Below are 11,745 nucleotides of genomic sequence, written 5' to 3'. Positions count from 1 at the left end.
GCCAGAGTTCAGTGGCCCAGCATGTGCTTAGCACACCTGTGGTCCTGATTTAATCCTCCATACAATGACAACAGCAATAATATAAGTTTATGCCTTACTCTTAAAATGTTTGAATGAGATGCCACCACGCATATGCATTGCCTGAGAGACAAGAACCTTTTATGTCTTAAATTAAGAGAAGTTCAGTGGGAGTTGCTTCCCCTCTAGCTATATAGCTCATTGGGTTGTGGTACTGAGCAGGGGGAAACCATCCGAGGAGAGATGGAAGCTGGCATCCCAGCCCAAGGGATGGCAAACCAAGCAGCAGGGCGGGAGGTGCTGTGGGTTTTGGTTTTCTAAAGCCATGGCTCTCAGATCTAGAAGCTTAAAGTGAGTTCTGGGAGAGAAAAGCATTGAAGTGGTCTCTTTCCACCCAGAGATCTTGCCAAACCAAACTGAGCCTGAGGGCTTTCAGGAAACCAGAGTACCAACTTAGTCTTTGTGAAAAGTTCTGACGCTTACTTAATGGAGATTTCACATTCATTTTGACTTAAACATTACTCATCTTGATGTCTGAGTTATTTCTCAAACCCTTAAAAGTAGTGCATCATGTGACTCAACCCACTCTTGTCTATGATAATCTGTAAGGCAACAAAACTTGAGAAGAGATACTGAATGCATGGGAATTATTGTTCACATAGTAGTGGCACGATCAATCTTCTTTTCTTAATTTATGTCTATTTTCCACTTATTTATTATGTCTGTGTTTTGTGTCATAGTACACATGTGGAGGTGAAAGAGTCTCTGGGGCTCAAACTTGAATCTTCAGGCTAGGCTGCACATGGTTTTACTTGATAAACCATCTTGCTAAGCCCGAGAGATCTGCCAATACTTAACGTGTAGTCTTAAGGAAATGGAAAGAAAGTGAAACTTCATAGTTCCGCACTAGATATTGTCATAGACACAACCATTTGAGCAGTAGTTGCTCCTCTAGGCAAGTTAAGAACTGGCGTTCTGGAATTATTTTGAAGTAGATGCAGAAGACTTACCCTTACATAGATAATGGTTTGAAAGTCTGTCAGGAACTAAACTGACTTTTTATGATAATTAAAGTATTAAAGATATTAAAGTACATATTAGCATACCATAATACTTTACTGTATATAGTACCCTAAAGACATCTTAGATCATTGGCAGTCATGTGTTTAAGAAATGGAGACTTCACCACAATTAATTTTCCCTCCAAGACATTTGAGAAGTCTTACCAGGAGCAAAAGTGTATAGAATATGAGAATTATATCATCAATATGAGTAACTAAATTTTGTGTACAATGTAGGGATTATCCAACTACAAGACTGCCTGTACTCCACAGCTGCACAGAAGGTCCACGACTTCCTTCCATCAGATCTCCTTCCCTCCTCTTTCCTCCTTTTTCTCCCCTCCTTTGTGTGAAGCAGAAGGGACCCTCACAAGGAGCTCAGTCAGCCAGCCCATTCATCATCTTGTCTTCCTACTATACAACTGTGAGGAGAAACCGTTGTATAAGGGCTCTCCTCAGCCTGTGGTGAGTTATTACAGCAACGTGAACTAAAACACCAGAGAGCTCTTATTTTTAAACTACTCTGTAAGTAGACTCCTTGGAAACACAAGGAGATGCATCAACAGCATCCATACACTTTATAACATCCTCATGTCAACAGAAGCTGGGGCTCCAAGGCTGACAGGTAAAAGGGAACTATCTCCAACTTCTCCAATATGACTTTAAGGAAGGTTCCCTCAGATGTGACCCCAGCCACAACCATACTGGATTTATCCTATAACCTCCTCTATCAATTGCAGAGCTCAGATTTCTATTCTTTCTCCAAACTGTGTTTTCTGATCCTGTGCCACAACAAGATCCAACAGTTGGACACCAGGGACAAGACCCAACAGCTGGACACCAGGGACAAGACCCAACAGCTGGACACCAGGGACAAGATCCAACAGCTGGACAGGATATTTGACCTTAACAAGGTGTTAAGCTATTTAGACTTGTCTTATGATAGACTAAAGTCCATCACTTGGTCTTCCTTGGCAGATCTCAGACATTTAGATCTTTCTTTTAGTGCCTTTGATACTCTATCTCCCTGTGAGGAGATTGGCAACATGCCACATCTGGAAACCCTAGGTTTGAGCAGGGCAAAAATACAAAGCTCAGATCTCCAGAAAGTTGCTCGTGTGCATCTCAGCACTGTGTTGTGAGGGCTGAATACGCTGTCTCACTATGAAGAAGGCAGACTGCTCATCCTAAACCCGACAACTCTTCATGTCGTTTTACCAATGAACACAAATTTCTGGGTGCTTTTGTGTGATGGAATGAAGACTTCAAAAATAGTAGAAATGTCAAATATAGGTGGCAAGAGCCATTTTCTAAGTTACGAGACTCTGCGAACTCTTTCTGTGGAGAATACCAAGGTATCCACTCTGATACTCCATAAAGTGGCCAGATTCATATGCCTGTGAATACCTTTTGAGTCCGAAGGGGACTCCAGTAAAAGATGCTTCTCTTTCCCAAATTAACTTGCAACACAACTTGGCCGATTGTCACCATTGTGCTGGTTGTACTGACTCTGGGTTTGGTTGTAGCGTTCTGCATGCTTTACTCTGATGTATGCTGGTATCTCAGGATGCTGGGCCAGTGCATACAGACCTAGCACAGGGTTAGGAAGACAATTCGAGAGGAGCATAAGAAAAGTGTACAGTCCCATGCCTTTATCTCCTATGCTGCACAAGATTCAGCCTGGGTGAAGAACGAACTGATTCCCAATTTAGAGACAGAAGATGGCTCTGCCCTGCTTTGCCTCCCAGAGAGAAACTTTGACCCTGACAGGAGCACTGCTGAAAATTTTATATTTTGGGTGGATAAACCAAACAGCAGACCATGGCCAAGGTGATTCCACGTGAGAGAGGTTTATTAAGCAGGGATGAGGGGGAGGTGGTGGTGAGGTGAGTAGAAGAGAAGAGCAGAGAAGAAAAGGAAGAGAGAGAGAGAGAGAGAGAGAGAGAGAGAGAGAGAGAGAGAGGGAGAGGGAGAGGGAGAGGGAGAGGGAGAGGGAGAGGGAGAGAGAAGAAAAAGAAGAGGAAGAGAGGAGAAGGGGGGAAGAGAAGAGAGCAAGGAGGAGGTTGTCCCCTAATTTATACGGAGAATGTTGTCATACCAATGAGGGTGGGGACTGAGCCAGGTGAGTGGTGGGATTGAGGGTCGTTGTCCTGGCAACGCAGGTCCAGGGTCACATGGTTAGATCAGGGCTTGGAGTATCTTGGTGCTAACAGAAAATATAAGCTGCACTGAGAAAAGCTATAAGTCCATCTTCGTGCTGTCTCCCAACTTTGTCCAGACTAGGTGCTGCCTTGCAGCCCAGTGTCCCCTTGTCCCTTCCCTGGAGAGTTTGGTAGAACCCAGAGAAGTCACGGTGGGGAGGGGCAGAGGGGGAGCTGGGAACTAACACACTGTGGCTTTGACTTTTGGAGAAGTGAAACAGACACTGAAGGAAAAGGAGATGATGCAAACCTTGAGTGAAGCCTTCCACAGGAGACACCTCCCTTCCAAGATGAACCGTTTAGCCTTATGCTCACCAGGGTTCAGCTAGTTCATGGGAGAATCCCCAGTTTGGTAACCGTTTTCAAAACACATATGGCTTGCACATTTTATTATTACTGTGTATCTGTGCATGATAGAGGGGGCGTGGCAATGCTTCGGTGTACCTGTAGAGGTTGAAAGACAATGGTGTCGAGTTGATTCTCTCTTACCTTTATGAGCTTGAATGGAATTCAGGTTGTGAGGCAAGCGGGGGCAAATGCTTTCCTCTCTGAGCCATCTCCCTGGCCCCACAGGTCTTATTGTAATTAAAACAACAACAACAACAACAACAACAACAACAACAACAACAACGCATCAGGCTTAGCTCTAGCTCTCAGCCCCTTATCTCTGCAGCTGAGCAGATTACACAATTAGAAAGTCCTTCCTCAGAACTTGAGATGCCATCCTGATTCCCTACAAAGCCTTGCAGTGACTGTCAGGCAAGAGGGATTGTGTAGGAGCTGAGTGCTACTAACCCCTAGATACACGGAGTCTCCAGCCTCGGGGAAACTCCATGCAATGCTTTTGCTCAAAGAACTTCACATCCCAGCAGCTGTCCCCTCTGCTGGACCATGAAGTAAAGGGGAAGTGAGTGTGCGAACCTCATGCCGTTTTGGAAGCTAGCTGAACCACTCTGATCACATCAGGATGTGCCAGACCTTGTGGACCGCAGGCTCCTTTCCACCTGCCTCTCATTCATCAAAAAACGTGGTAAGGACTCCAACTGTGATAGAATTGTCATCCTTAGAATGCAAGCAGATGCTGAGCGGGGAGGGGCTCTACATCTAACCCATGGCAAATGTCGCCTGGCCTCCCTTTACTCTCTACCACAGTGGAACACCCAAAAGGAGCAGACGGGACATTGAGAATGAGCGAGATATCAGATTATCAGGTATATTTCAAAGGAAGAAAGGGAGGCTTTACATTTTGGCCTTAAACACCTATGCTAAGGCTTCTCCTCCCAGGCCTTTACCTCTTCTATTTGATGCCTTTTACGTCCAGCCTTGCATGGCAATTGTAAAGGTGAGAGTCCTGCGTCGGTCCCTTGGGATATCCTGCCTATAACCAGTCATTTGCAATTTGGACTCTATAGAGAGCCTCCTGCAGTCAAAGTATCCTGTATTCATTGCCTGATACCCACTGCCCAAAACACACTCTCATTCTATCAGTTACATGCTAAGGAGTCTGACATTCAGATCAACCAGAGGGTGGTCCATCATCCAGAACATGTTGTCATATAAAGGATGGAGGATGAGGGCGTCCTGGATCCTCTTGGTGATTTCCTAGGAAACGTAATCGCTGGTACCCTGCTAGGCTATTTCTGTGCTCTCAGAGTTGTTTTCACCTGCTCTGCTGTGCCCCTTGACCTGCAGCATCAATTCAGCTTGGGCTCCTTGAGGGACCCCTGCTGAGATCAAAGCTGTTTACCACCACATCTGCCTGGACCATACATTTAACAGCACCCCACCCCCATCACAAGACTCTGTGATGCTACTGGAGGACAATGGACTCCAGTTGTCTAGTGACAAAGAAATGGCCCAAGATGGGGTCACCTAGGTCTGAGTCAGGGAAATGAAGCAAGCGCTCTCGACCCACCCAGCTCGACTGCAGCCTTGAGTCCTCCAACCAGAGGCTCCATCTTCAGAGGTCGCCTTGATACTCAAGCTGCCGTGGCTCTAACAGTGAATGAATGTAGGTTCTAAAAATTAAGTTAAAGTGTATGAATGGAAATACTATCATTTATATCATCATATCATTAATACCAGGACACTAAACCCATTCACGTATTCCCGAAACGGCTCATCATGGCCCGCGATCTCCAGCTACGTTCCCCGTGGAGACATCTTGGCTGAGCTAGCTGGGGAAGGCTCGCTCATCTACGGGACTTCCGTCTCCCCACAGCTTTTGCCATCAGACAAATTACACTGGGGATCTGCTTATCCCGCCCTGCTCCCAGGCGTCAGCCACTAGAATCCAGACAGTTTCAGAGGGACATCCTTGGTTTCCCTCATGGATGTCATCCAGCTGAGTCAGAAACAGGATCTAGCATACAGCCGACCGACAAGCAGTCTCTGAAGGAAACCATTCGTCAATGGGCATTGCTGGCCCTCTGCTTTCTGCAACTCCAGTAGAGCCGCTGTTACTGAGGCTGCTCCACTTTGTGATACACAAAGGATGCAGAATCTACCCATGGGACACTCTTCCCCTTCAGGAAGTATACTTTTGCTGACACTTTATGCCTTGACTGCCCTGTTATTCCCCTGTTCTACCCCAAATCTTAAACTACAACTACAACTCCTGTAACTTCCTCCTGGGGCAGGCCTGATTTCAGGGGTTTGCCCTAGAACTATTTTAGAGTCTGCTGATTATACAAAACACCACATGGCTCCCCAATTTAACGCCACCCCCCACCCCCCAATTCTCATTGCTGTGTCAGTCAACAAAACCTCTGCCTCAGGATGACTTGAATTCCCTGGAACATGGTGCTATCAGGACTCACTATATTCTTCGAGTAGAGGGCTCTTGGCCCCGACACAGACCCAGATGTATCTTCATCTTTCTTCTTTCTTCCCTTAAAGGTGCTTTCAGGGTTAACCAGCTCCCTGCTGAGGTTCCCACACTCCTCCAGGGGTCTTCTCAGAGGCTGATGCCCAATCTCCATTGAAGGTTAGCAGCCTGACAATAGCCCATTCTTGCTGGCTGTTGGAGTGTGGGATCACCTGAGAACCACAAGGATGTTGACGTATAACTTTGTGGTAGCTCTCAGTGAATGCAAGATGGCATGGGAGGGGGTGGGGTTAGAAAGATGGCTCAGCAGTTAAGAACACTACACAGGCTACTTCTTCCAGAGAACCTGGTTCAGTTCCCAGCAACCAGATGGAGGTTCAAAACCATGTGTGATTCCAGTTCCAGGAGATGTGAGGACCTCTTCCAGCTTCTCTGATCACCAGGCATGTGCATAATGCCTACACAGAACATCTATACACATTAAATAAAATAAACAAAAAGACAAATTTAAAAGAGAAAATAAAAGATGGCTTTAGGACTCTGAACTTCCAACACTTCACCAGTGAGCCTTGGGTCAAGCCACCAGTGTGTGCTGGAGTCCATCTGTAGTTGATTGTATTATTATCTCCTGCCTTCAACACTTAAGGACGGCATCTTGGTACACAGCCTGTTTTCTGCTGTGGGCCCCCACTCTCTGAGACCCACGGCGTTGGCCACCATGCTATCAGGAAAGTTCCCCTGTCAGCTGCAACAGCCAAGCTGTCTGTCACTGCACTCTTGCCATTACTGGTTGAGTTATGTATGCCCTTACAGCTGGCCTTAAACTGTGCCAGATAAAGAAAGACCATTTCTCTTAGGAAGGGGACCATGCTGTCTCTGTGAGGGACCTCCCGCCTCACCCTCCTGTTGTTTTTAGAGTATGGAAACCAGAGAATTCATTCTAGAAATGCAGCGATATCCTGATCAAGAGGCTCAGAGAGCACATGGTTCCGGGGTGGCTTCCTCTGACCAGTTCTCAGTGATAAGCTGAACAGTACCAGAAAGCAAATATCCACTCGGACCTTCCCACTTCTCTGGGAAAGGCATTCTCAAAGAAGTACAATAGTAGCAACCACTGGGGGACCGTTGGATGCCAGTGTGGGCGCGTGACGCAGTGCTGTTCGTATCGATGCAGACAATGAGGAATCTGCAGAGACAAGAAGACCCATTCTGCTTAATGGATGCAGGCATGAAGAACATGTCCTGGTGACCCATAAGTGACTATTCAGTTTTTAATCGAGTATTTTGTGCGTATGCACATTTATATACAAGCACACATGCACATGGATGCCAGAGGTTGACACCGAGTGTCTCTTCAACCTCTCCCCACTCCAGTTTTTGAGGCAGAGTATCACACTGCACCTGCCATCAAGTTCCAAGAAACGTCCCTGCTTCGGCCCCAATGAGACTGCAGGCTTGCACCTGTGCACCTGGCTTTTCCACAGACGCTGGGGAGCCAGGTCAGGCCCTCGCCCTGGCACAGCAAACATCTTATAGACTGAGGCCCACATCAAGTAACTGTTCTTTCTTCTTCTTCATTTGTATATCATGGGATTTCTAGGGGAGTCCCTCATGGGGGTTCACTCAGATTAAAGCATGTTTTTAAATCAAACTATATAACACACACACACACACACACACACACACACACACACAGCCCTGTACTTTCCTCAGGGCATGTGCACACTCTTGGGCAGCCCCAAGAGGAGAATATTTGGTTTCTACAGCTTGACATTATTAGAGCCCCCCTCCCCCTCCCCCTTCCCCTCCCTCNGAAGACCAGATGACACATCCAGCCTCGTGGACTGAACAACCATAGGATTCTTATACTTTCTGTAGGTAGACGGTCATTGTTGGATCAGCTGGATCACAGTCTGTAAGCCACTCTAATCCTCTTTCATATACTAAGAAAACAAAACTCTTGCTCTCTCCCTCTCTCCCTCCCCCTCTCTTCCCCCTACCCCCTCTCCCTCTCCCTCCCACCATTGTCTTTTGGGGGGGGGGAGGAGGGGTGTATTAGGTCTACTGCCTATGTTTATCTAAAAGTGTGTATGTGTTTAGAAGTATGTACTTGTGCGTGCAGAGGCCCACAAAAGCCAGAGCCCTCCCCTTCCCCCCTCCCCCTCTCCCTCTCCCTCCCACCATCCCCATGGCTGTGTGACTCATTTTAGACAAGGTACTGGCAGTGACCCAGTGGCATTCAGTGTGAAACGACTCATGGGCCAGTGAGTTGTCTCAGCGGGTGGAGGTGTCTGCCGCCAAGCCTGACAACCTGAGTTTGATCCCAGGCCCCACGTGGTAGAAAGAGACCCGACTCCTACAGGTTATCCTCTGTCCTCTACATAATAAATAAATAAATAAATAAATAAGCAAATTAATAAATGTGATTTAATCTTGTGTCCTCTGAATAAAAAAATAAAAAAATAAATAAATAAATAAATAAATAAATAAATAAATAAATGTGATCTTAAACATAAAAATACAGCAATTACTCTGCCAGTTGGGACCAGTTGATCTTGGGACTGGCAAGCTCTTTTACCAAGCCATTAAGCCATGAGAAATGCCTCGAATAGCTTCCACTGAAACTTAAAAGGGGATGAAATGTCACTCTTGATTTGGTTTCACAGTGGGTTCAAGCTTGTGAAGTTCTATTTCCTCCGTGGAGATATTTAGCTGTGGCTGAGAACTTTCTAAACTTTAAAAAGGTGTGGCGTGTCTTTACCCTGCAATCTAATGTTGAATTTATTTATTATTTTTATTTATTTATTTTTTCCCCTTCCCTTCTCCCTCTTTCTCTGGCCCTGCTCTCTCTAAGCCCACTCTCTCCATACCATAGATTTCTTTTTTTATTTGTTTCTCATTATGAATGGTTGTGAGCCACCATGCTGGGATTTGAACTCAGGACCTCCAGAAGAGCAGTGATCTTAACCGCTGAGCCATCTCACCAGCCCTAATGTTGAATTTATAATGAATGCTTATATTGTCTGCAATCTTCATGCAATAAAATTCAGCCACCATATTTTGATGAGAATCCTATAATATGTTGAATAACAAAACAAAAATTTGTGAACACTGCACATGGATGTGCTGGGACCTGTCTGCCATGAGATGCTCATGTACAGAGCACACCTCACAGTCCAGGGAGAACAGGGAGGGCATACCATACCCTTAGCTCCAGATGTCCCACTTTTACCCAGTCTGGCCAACCCTGAAACCACTCTCCCACCCCCTCTGCCTGCACATGTCAGCTCATGCATCCAGTTAGAAGTCAAGGTCACCCAAATAAAAGCGCAAGTTTTACTTCCCCACGGTGCATAGAACTGTCCCCTGCAGGCTTTATGCAAATTGGGGGGGGAGAAGACTGAGTTGAACATTACCTCCAGTGTTAATTTAATCTAGGCCTCAAAGAAGTAGGAGCCTTGGCCTTTTGAGTAAGGAGCTGGACAAAGGTTAAACTAGACCGATAAATATTTAGCCAAGAGCCAGCTATTCATATAACTTTGTTTTAAACTATGTTAAGGAAACAAAACAGGAAGAAATAATATGGGAGCTGGAGATGGAACCCAGGGGCTAGACTGTAAGATTTGAGAAGGGCTGTGTTTTATCACCAGCAGCACACGAGCAAGTATGGTGGCACACAATTATAATTCCAGGACTTAGGAGAAGAGAGTCAGGAGTGTCAGAAGTTCAAGGCCATCCTCAGCTACACAGGAGGTTGAGGAAGGGAGGAAGGGAGAGGGAGATGAAGGGGGAGAGGGAAAGGGAAAGAAAACCAAATCTAGAAAATAAAAAGTCAGAGTCTGCCAGAGAAGAAGAATAGCAGGGACCATTGATGACAACCCCCTCCCCCTCCTACACACTCCTGTGTCTGCCAAGAAGCAAGGGCCTGCCAGGAGTCAAAGGGTCCTAGCGGGCAAGAAGTGGTTTCACTTCATGTGCTATTCCCCGCAAGCCCGTCTCACTTGGGAAAGCAGAAGTTTGTATATTAAAATAGAACGATTGTGCATGTAAGAATAACGCCATCAGCAAAGCGGCTCTTCCTGTGCTAACATTCAGTCTTAGGGTCTGTGGCTAGCTCTCCCCAGTATGGACTCTGCTGGCACCTCTAACTTAGCTTTTGACGGGGGAATTTAGGATTGCTGGCTGAAGCACCTGGCGTTGTCTACTGTAAATCCTGTACTGAATTCTCAAATAAATCCTTTGTGCCAGAAAGAAGGTCTAAGAAGGATCCTGTAGGCTGCACAGCTCACCTGGACCAAAGACCTGCTGGGTCAGTGCTGGGGGAAGGGGGGGGTGGGGGAGGGGGTGGGGTGGGGACAGTGGGGCGCAGTGTGTGCTGCAACAGGTCTTGGGGATTGGTCTGCTTAGAGAGAGCCCGGGTTTCCTCATCTCTCTCCTCCTCCTCCTCCTCCTCCTCCTCCTCCTCCTCCTCCTCCTCCATTGCCTCTTAAAGACAGATGGCATAGTCCTTTCCCCATCAATTTAGTTTTCCCTCCTTTCCAATCAGCTGTATAACAGTAGAGTAAACTGGCCTAGAACCAGGGATGGAATTAATAAAATGATAATCCGAGAGCCTGTTAGAAACACAGCATTTCAGGCTCCACCCCAGACCTACAGAACCAGAACTTTCCTTTCAGCAAAATTGCTCTGGTTTGCCAGTACACAATAGTTCCAGGAACTCTGGGGGAGAGAAAGCTTTAAAAGAACCTAGGGCTTTTTTGTTGTTGTTGTTTTGTTTTTGTTTTTTTTCAGTTGGGATGCTCTGTGAAGTTTTGGGTTACAGTGCCACCTTGTGGTGTCATGAGTAGTTACACTTGCTCTCTGAAGAGGATGAGCTACCAGAACAACTCAGTCAGTACATTCATCTTTGAAGAAAAGGTCAAGGGGGGAAAAAACGAGCAGTAGTCAGAGGTCAATCGTTTCTGCCTCTTTCCACACAATATCCGTTGAAAATACACAGTTCCTCTTCCAATGGTGCCCTTCCCCTAATTCAGAAGAGCTGCCGGTGGATGTAGGTGTTTTCTTCATCAGAAGTGGGAAGCACACTTTCAGGAATTTTGTCCCACTCCCACTTTCATGGTTCTAAAATTAGAATATCCCAGTCTACTAAATGAGTTCCAGGACAGCCAGGGCTACTAAGAGAAACCCTGTCTTGAAAAACCAGAAAACAAAACAAACAAAACTTATCTAGATAGTGATCCCTCTTTAAGGGTGAGGACTGCTTTATTTTTTTTTTTTCAATATTTATTTATTTATTTTGTGTGTGTGAGAACACTGTAGCTATCTTCACACACACCAGAAGAGGGCATTAGTTCTCATTACAGAGAGTTGCGAGCCACCATGTGGTTGCTGGGATTTGAACTCAGGACCTGTAGGAGAGCAGTCAGTGCTCTTAACCCCTGAGCCATCTCTCCAGCTGAGGACTGCCTTGTTATTAGAGCTGGCTTTTACTAGGCACGGGCTATGTATCAAGTGCTGTCTAAACTGCTGATGGATTGACTCATTTGACCTTCACAGTTCAGCGAGTCAGCCCAGCACGGTGGTACTCACCTGTAGTCCCATCACTTGGGAAGCTGGGGCAGAAGGATGGCCATGATCT

General features: G+C 46.2%; 1 pseudogene; it reads left to right on the top strand.

The window, feature by feature from the left end:
• The first annotated feature begins 343 nt into the window (after positions 1–343).
• Positions 344–4,465, top strand: LOC110330309 (annotated as a pseudogene).
• Positions 4,466–11,745: the final 7,280 nt, after the last annotated feature.

Source organism: Mus pahari, chromosome 13 (assembly GCF_900095145.1).
Source record: "Mus pahari chromosome 13, PAHARI_EIJ_v1.1, whole genome shotgun sequence".
Taxonomy (NCBI): Eukaryota; Metazoa; Chordata; class Mammalia; order Rodentia; family Muridae; genus Mus; species Mus pahari.
This window is presented reverse-complemented; position numbering and strand designations above follow the sequence as displayed.